Genomic DNA, 9,425 nt, shown 5'->3' on the forward strand with positions numbered 1-9,425 from the left:
ACGTGTTCGATACGGAAATTTTTCAAAGTCCCAACGAAAAAATCGAAACTTTGTAGAAGGTCTTGGGGACGACATAAACGCTTAATCCCGACGTAAAACGTCGAGATACGTCGATTTATGCAAAAATATTCCTACCTTGTAACACTTTTAAGCGAGATAACTCGAAAAAACCTTTTCGGTCTTTTCGCACCGGCCGAACTTCTTCAAAGTCCCAACGTCCCGTCGCATAGTTCCGTTTCTAGAAAACGTTCCAGCGACCAAATAAACGCTTAATCCCGACGTAAAACGTCGAGATACGTCCATTTATGCAAATATATTCCTACCTTGTAACACTTTTAAGCGAGATAACTCGAAAAAACCTTTTCGGTCTTTTCGCACCGGCCGAACTTCTTCAAAGTCCCAACGTCCCGTCGCATAGTTCCGTTTCTAGAAAACGTTCCAGCGACCAAATAAACGCTTAATCCCGACGTAAAACGTCGAGATACGTCCATTTATGCAAATATATTCCTACCTTGTAACACTTTTAAGCGAGATAACTCGAAAAAAACCTTTTCGGTCTTTTCGCACCGGCCGAACTTCTTCAAAGTCCCAACGTCCCGTCGCATAGTTCCGTTTCTAGAAAACGTTCCAGCGACCAAATAAACGCTTAATCCCGACGTAAAACGTCGAGATACGTCCATTTATGCAAATATATTCCTACCTTGTAACACTTTTAAGCGAGATAACTCGAAAAAACCTTTTCGGTCTTTTCGCACCGGCCGAACTTCTTCAAAGTCCCAACGTCCCGTCGCATAGTTCCGTTTCTAGAAAACGTTCCAGCGACCAAATAAACGCTTAATCCCGACGTAAAACGTCGAGATACGTCGATTTATGCAAAAATATTCCTACCTTGTAACACTTTTAAGCGAGATAACTCGAAAAAACCTTTTCGGTCTTTTCGCACCGGCCGAACTTCTTCAAAGTCCCAACGTCCCGTCGCATAGTTCCGTTTCTAGAAAACGTTCCAGCGACCAAATAAACGCTTAATCCCGACGTAAAACGTCGAGATACGTCCCATTTATGCAAAAATATTCCTACCTTGTAACACTTTTAAGCGAGATAACTCGAAAAAAACCTTTTCGGTCCTTTCGCACCGGCCGAACTTCTTCAAAGTCCCAACGTCCCGTCGCATAGTTCCGTTTCTAGAAAACGTTCCAGCGACCAAATAAACGCTTAATCCCGACGTAAAACGTCGAGATACGTCCATTTATGCAAATATATTCCTACCTTGTAACACTTTTAAGCGAGATAACTCGAAAAAAACCTTTTCGGTCTTTTCGCACCGGCCGAACTTCTTCAAAGTCCCAACGTCCCGTCGCATAGTTCCGTTTCTAGAAAACGTTCCAGCGACCAAATAAACGCTTAATCCCGACGTAAAACGTCGAGATACGTCCATTTATGCAAATATATTCCTACCTTGTAACACTTTTAAGCGAGATAACTCGAAAAAACCTTTTCGGTCTTTTCGCACCGGCCGAACTTCTTCAAAGTCCCAACGTCCCGTCGCATAGTTCCGTTTCTAGAAAACGTTCCACCGACCAAATAAACGCTTAATCCCGACGTAAAACGTCGAGATACGTCCATTTATGCAAAAATATTCCTACCTTGTAACACTTTTAAGCGAGATAACTCGAAAAAACCTTTTCGGTCTTTTCGCACCGGCCGAACTTCTTCAAAGTCCCAACGTCCCGTCGCATAGTTCCGTTTCTAGAAAACGTTCCAGCGACCAAATAAACGCTTAATCCCGACGTAAAACGTCGAGATACGTCCATTTATGCAAATATATTCCTACCTTGTAACACTTTTAAGCGAGATAACTCGAAAAAACCTTTTCGGTCTTTTCGCACCGGCCGAACTTCTTCAAAGTCCCAACGTCCCGTCGCATAGTTCCGTTTCTAGAAAACGTTCCAGCGACCAAATAAACGCTTAATCCCGACGTAAAACGTCGAGATACGTCCATTTATGCAAAAATATTCCTACCTTGTAACACTTTTAAGCGAGATAACTCGAAAAAACCTTTTCGGTCCTTTCGCACCGGCCGAACTTCTTCAAAGTCCCAACGTCCCCGTCGCATAGTTCCGTTTCTAGAAAACGTTCCAGCGACCAAATAAACGCTTAATCCCGACGTAAAACGTCGAGATACGTCCATTTATGCAAAAATATTCCTACCTTGTAACACTTTTAAGCGAGATAACTCGAAAAAACGTGTTCGATACGGAAATTTTTCAAAGTCCCAACGAAAAAATCGAAACTTTGTAGAAGGTCTTGGGGACGACATAAACGCTTAATCCCGACGTAAAACGTCGAGATACGTCGATTTATGCAAAAATATTCCTACCTTGTAACACTTTTAAGCGAGATAACTCGAAAAAACCTTTTCGGTCTTTTCGCACCGGCCGAACTTCTTCAAAGTCCCAACGTCCCGTCGCATAGTTCCGTTTCTAGAAAACGTTCCAGCGACCAAATAAACGCTTAATCCCGACGTAAAACGTCGAGATACGTCCATTTATGCAAATATATTCCTACCTTGTAACACTTTTAAGCGAGATAACTCGAAAAAAACCTTTTCGGTCTTTTCGCACCGGCCGAACTTCTTCAAAGTCCCAACGTCCCGTCGCATAGTTCCGTTTCTAGAAAACGTTCCAGCGACCAAATAAACGCTTAATCCCGACGTAAAACGTCGAGATACGTCCATTTATGCAAATATATTCCTACCTTGTAACACTTTTAAGCGAGATAACTCGAAAAAACCTTTTCGGTCTTTTCGCACCGGCCGAACTTCTTCAAAGTCCCAACGTCCCGTCGCATAGTTCCGTTTCTAGAAAACGTTCCAGCGACCCAAATAAACGCTTAATCCCGACGTAAAACGTCGAGATACGTCCATTTATGCAAATATATTCCTACCTTGTAACACTTTTAAGCGAGATAACTCGAAAAAACCTTTTCGGTCTTTTCGCACCGGCCGAACTTCTTCAAAGTCCCAACGTCCCGTCGCATAGTTCCGTTTCTAGAAAACGTTCCAGCGACCAAATAAACGCTTAATCCCGACGTAAAACGTCGAGATACGTCCATTTATGCAAAAATATTCCTACCTTGTAACACTTTTAAGCGAGATAACTCGAAAAAAACCTTTTCGGTCTTTTCGCACCGGCCGAACTTCTTCAAAGTCCCAACGTCCCGTCGCATAGTTCCGTTTCTAGAAAACGTTCCAGCGACCAAATAAACGCTTAATCCCGACGTAAAACGTCGAGATACGTCCATTTATGCAAATATATTCCTACCTTGTAACACTTTTAAGCGAGATAACTCGAAAAAACCTTTTCGGTCTTTTCGCACCGGCCGAACTTCTTCAAAGTCCCAACGTCCCGTCGCATAGTTCCGTTTCTAGAAAACGTTCCAGCGACCAAATAAACGCTTAATCCCGACGTAAAACGTCGAGATACGTCCATTTATGCAAATATATTCCTACCTTGTAACACTTTTAAGCGAGATAACTCGAAAAAACCTTTTCGGTCTTTTCGCACCGGCCGAACTTCTTCAAAGTCCCCAACGTCCCGTCGCATAGTTCCGTTTCTAGAAAACGTTCCACCGACCAAATAAACGCTTAATCCCGACGTAAAACGTCGAGATACGTCCATTTATGCAAAAATATTCCTACCTTGTAACACTTTTAAGCGAGATAACTCGAAAAAACCTTTTCGGTCTTTTCGCACCGGCCGAACTTCTTCAAAGTCCCAACGTCCCGTCGCATAGTTCCGTTTCTAGAAAACGTTCCAGCGACCAAATAAACGCTTAATCCCGACGTAAAACGTCGAGATACGTCCATTTATGCAAATATATTCCTACCTTGTAACACTTTTAAGCGAGATAACTCGAAAAAACGTGTTCGATACGGAAATTTTTCAAAGTCCCAACGAAAAAATCGAAACTTTGTAGAAGGTCTTGGGGACGACATAAACGCTTAATCCCGACGTAAAACGTCGAGATACGTCGATTTATGCAAAAATATTCCTACCTTGTAACACTTTTAAGCGAGATAACTCGAAAAAACCTTTTCGGTCTTTTCGCACCGGCCGAACTTCTTCAAAGTCCCAACGTCCCGTCGCATAGTTCCGTTTCTAGAAAACGTTCCAGCGACCAAATAAACGCTTAATCCCGACGTAAAACGTCGAGATACGTCCATTTATGCAAATATATTCCTACCTTGTAACACTTTTAAGCGAGATAACTCGAAAAAAACCTTTTCGGTCTTTTCGCACCGGCCGAACTTCTTCAAAGTCCCAACGTCCCGTCGCATAGTTCCGTTTCTAGAAAACGTTCCAGCGACCAAATAAACGCTTAATCCCGACGTAAAACGTCGAGATACGTCCATTTATGCAAATATATTCCTACCTTGTAACACTTTTAAGCGAGATAACTCGAAAAAAACCTTTTCGGTCTTTTCGCACCGGCCGAACTTCTTCAAAGTCCCAACGTCCCGTCGCATAGTTCCGTTTCTAGAAAACGTTCCAGCGACCAAATAAACGCTTAATCCCGACGTAAAACGTCGAGATACGTCCATTTATGCAAATATATTCCTACCTTGTAACACTTTTAAGCGAGATAACTCGAAAAAAACCTTTTCGGTCTTTTCGCACCGGCCGAACTTCTTCAAAGTCCCAACGTCCCGTCGCATAGTTCCGTTTCTAGAAAACGTTCCAGCGACCAAATAAACGCTTAATCCCGACGTAAAACGTCGAGATACGTCCATTTATGCAAAAATATTCCTACCTTGTAACACTTTTAAGCGAGATAACTCGAAAAAACCTTTTCGGTCTTTTCGCACCGGCCGAACTTCTTCAAAGTCCCAACGTCCCGTCGCATAGTTCCGTTTCTAGAAAACGTTCCAGCGACCAAATAAACGCTTAATCCCGACGTAAAACGTCGAGATACGTCCATTTATGCAAATATATTCCTACCTTGTAACACTTTTAAGCGAGATAACTCGAAAAAAACCTTTTCGGTCTTTTCGCACCGGCCGAACTTCTTCAAAGTCCCAACGTCCCGTCGCATAGTTCCGTTTCTAGAAAACGTTCCAGCGACCAAATAAACGCTTAATCCCGACGTAAAACGTCGAGATACGTCCATTTATGCAAATATATTCCTACCTTGTAACACTTTTAAGCGAGATAACTCGAAAAAACCTTTTCGGTCTTTTCGCACCGGCCGAACTTCTTCAAAGTCCCAACGTCCCGTCGCATAGTTCCGTTTCTAGAAAACGTTCCACCGACCAAATAAACGCTTAATCCCGACGTAAAACGTCGAGATACGTCCATTTATGCAAAAATATTCCTACCTTGTAACACTTTTAAGCGAGATAACTCGAAAAAACCTTTTCGGTCTTTTCGCACCGGCCGAACTTCTTCAAAGTCCCAACGTCCCGTCGCATAGTTCCGTTTCTAGAAAACGTTCCAGCGACCAAATAAACGCTTAATCCCGACGTAAAACGTCGAGATACGTCCATTTATGCAAATATATTCCTACCTTGTAACACTTTTAAGCGAGATAACTCGAAAAAAACCTTTTCGGTCTTTTCGCACCGGCCGAACTTCTTCAAAGTCCCAACGTCCCGTCGCATAGTTCCGTTTCTAGAAAACGTTCCAGCGACCAAATAAACGCTTAATCCCGACGTAAAACGTCGAGATACGTCCATTTATGCAAAAATATTCCTACCTTGTAACACTTTTAAGCGAGATAACTCGAAAAAACCTTTTCGGTCCTTTCGCACCGGCCGAACTTCTTCAAAGTCCCAACGTCCCGTCGCATAGTTCCGTTTCTAGAAAACGTTCCAGCGACCAAATAAACGCTTAATCCCGACGTAAAACGTCGAGATACGTCCATTTATGCAAAAATATTCCTACCTTGTAACACTTTTAAGCGAGATAACTCGAAAAAACGTGTTCGATACGGAAATTTTTCAAAGTCCCAACGAAAAAATCGAAACTTTGTAGAAGGTCTTGGGGACGACATAAACGCTTAATCCCGACGTAAAACGTCGAGATACGTCGATTTATGCAAAAATATTCCTACCTTGTAACACTTTTAAGCGAGATAACTCGAAAAAACCTTTTCGGTCTTTTCGCACCGGCCGAACTTCTTCAAAGTCCCAACGTCCCGTCGCATAGTTCCGTTTCTAGAAAACGTTCCAGCGACCAAATAAACGCTTAATCCCGACGTAAAACGTCGAGATACGTCCATTTATGCAAATATATTCCTACCTTGTAACACTTTTAAGCGAGATAACTCGAAAAAACCTTTTCGGTCTTTTCGCACCGGCCGAACTTCTTCAAAGTCCCAACGTCCCGTCGCATAGTTCCGTTTCTAGAAAACGTTCCAGCGACCAAATAAACGCTTAATCCCGACGTAAAACGTCGAGATACGTCCATTTATGCAAATATATTCCTACCTTGTAACACTTTTAAGCGAGATAACTCGAAAAAACCTTTTCGGTCTTTTCGCACCGGCCGAACTTCTTCAAAGTCCCAACGTCCCGTCGCATAGTTCCGTTTCTAGAAAACGTTCCAGCGACCAAATAAACGCTTAATCCCGACGTAAAACGTCGAGATACGTCCATTTATGCAAATATATTCCTACCTTGTAACACTTTTAAGCGAGATAACTCGAAAAAACCTTTTCGGTCTTTTCGCACCGGCCGAACTTCTTCAAAGTCCCAACGTCCCGTCGCATAGTTCCGTTTCTAGAAAACGTTCCAGCGACCAAATAAACGCTTAATCCCGACGTAAAACGTCGAGATACGTCCATTTATGCAAAAATATTCCTACCTTGTAACACTTTTAAGCGAGATAACTCGAAAAAACCTTTTCGGTCTTTTCGCACCGGCCGAACTTCTTCAAAGTCCCAACGTCCCGTCGCATAGTTCCGTTTCTAGAAAACGTTCCAGCGACCAAATAAACGCTTAATCCCGACGTAAAACGTCGAGATACGTCCATTTATGCAAATATATTCCTACCTTGTAACACTTTTAAGCGAGATAACTCGAAAAAACCTTTTCGGTCTTTTCGCACCGGCCGAACTTCTTCAAAGTCCCAACGTCCCGTCGCATAGTTCCGTTTCTAGAAAACGTTCCAGCGACCAAATAAACGCTTAATCCCGACGTAAAACGTCGAGATACGTCCATTTATGCAAATATATTCCTACCTTGTAACACTTTTAAGCGAGATAACTCGAAAAAACCTTTTCGGTCTTTTCGCACCGGCCGAACTTCTTCAAAGTCCCAACGTCCCGTCGCATAGTTCCGTTTCTAGAAAACGTTCCACCGACCAAATAAACGCTTAATCCCGACGTAAAACGTCGAGATACGTCCATTTATGCAAAAATATTCCTACCTTGTAACACTTTTAAGCGAGATAACTCGAAAAAACCTTTTCGGTCTTTTCGCACCGGCCGAACTTCTTCAAAGTCCCAACGTCCCGTCGCATAGTTCCGTTTCTAGAAAACGTTCCAGCGACCAAATAAACGCTTAATCCCGACGTAAAACGTCGAGATACGTCCATTTATGCAAATATATTCCTACCTTGTAACACTTTTAAGCGAGATAACTCGAAAAAACCTTTTCGGTCTTTTCGCACCGGCCGAACTTCTTCAAAGTCCCAACGTCCCGTCGCATAGTTCCGTTTCTAGAAAACGTTCCAGCGACCAAATAAACGCTTAATCCCGACGTAAAACGTCGAGATACGTCCATTTATGCAAAAATATTCCTACCTTGTAACACTTTTAAGCGAGATAACTCGAAAAAACCTTTTCGGTCCTTTCGCACCGGCCGAACTTCTTCAAAGTCCCAACGTCCCGTCGCATAGTTCCGTTTCTAGAAAACGTTCCAGCGACCAAATAAACGCTTAATCCCGACGTAAAACGTCGAGATACGTCCATTTATGCAAATATATTCCTACCTTGTAACACTTTTAAGCGAGATAACTCGAAAAAACCTTTTCGGTCTTTTCGCACCGGCCGAACTTCTTCAAAGTCCCAACGTCCCGTCGCATAGTTCCGTTTCTAGAAAACGTTCCAGCGACCAAATAAACGCTTAATCCCGACGTAAAACGTCGAGATACGTCCATTTATGCAAAAATATTCCTACCTTGTAACACTTTTAAGCGAGATAACTCGAAAAAACCTTTTCGGTCTTTTCGCACCGGCCGAACTTCTTCAAAGTCCCAACGTCCCGTCGCATAGTTCCGTTTCTAGAAAACGTTCCAGCGACCAAATAAACGCTTAATCCCGACGTAAAACGTCGAGATACGTCCATTTATGCAAATATATTCCTACCTTGTAACACTTTTAAGCGAGATAACTCGAAAAAACCTTTTCGGTCTTTTCGCACCGGCCGAACTTCTTCAAAGTCCCAACGTCCCGTCGCATAGTTCCGTTTCTAGAAAACGTTCCACCGACCAAATAAACGCTTAATCCCGACGTAAAACGTCGAGATACGTCCATTTATGCAAAAATATTCCTACCTTGTAACACTTTTAAGCGAGATAACTCGAAAAAACCTTTTCGGTCTTTTCGCACCGGCCGAACTTCTTCAAAGTCCCAACGTCCCGTCGCATAGTTCCGTTTCTAGAAAACGTTCCAGCGACCAAATAAACGCTTAATCCCGACGTAAACCGTCGAGATACGTCCATTTATGCAAATATATTCCTACCTTGTAACACTTTTAAGCGAGATAACTCGAAAAAACCTTTTCGGTCTTTTCGCACCGGCCGAACTTCTTCAAAGTCCCAACGTCCCGTCGCATAGTTCCGTTTCTAGAAAACGTTCCACCGACCAAATAAACGCTTAATCCCGACGTAAAACGTCGAGATACGTCCATTTATGCAAAAATATTCCTACCTTGTAACACTTTTAAGCGAGATAACTCGAAAAAACGTGTTCGATACGGAAATTTTTCCATGTCCCAATGTGCAATTCGAAACTTTTTAGAACGTTTCAAGAACAAAATTAACGCTTAATCCCGATGTATTTAATTAGAATATATCGATTTATGCCAGAATATACGTACCTTATAACGCTTATTATGGAATTAATGCGAAAGGAACTTTCGGTACTTTCGGCACTTTTGGAGCAGTGCGAAACAATTCAAAGTGCCAACGTCCCAGTCAGCTAGGTCCGGTGGAAAAAATTTAAAAAAAAAATAAAAAGAAACCGTTACGTTCGGCTAGACGGCGTCGAACAATAACGATTTCTATAAAAATTTCCATACCTCGTAACGCTTTTTGAGGAATTATTTCGAAAGGAACGTTCGGCCTTTTCGTACCTGGACGAGAGAAATTTCAAAGTTCCAACGTCCCAGTCAGCTAGGTCCGGTGGAAAAAAATTTTTTAAAAAAA

Source organism: Bombus affinis, unplaced genomic scaffold (assembly GCF_024516045.1).
Source record: "Bombus affinis isolate iyBomAffi1 unplaced genomic scaffold, iyBomAffi1.2 ctg00001002.1, whole genome shotgun sequence".
In the NCBI taxonomy this organism is placed as follows: Eukaryota; Metazoa; Arthropoda; class Insecta; order Hymenoptera; family Apidae; genus Bombus; species Bombus affinis.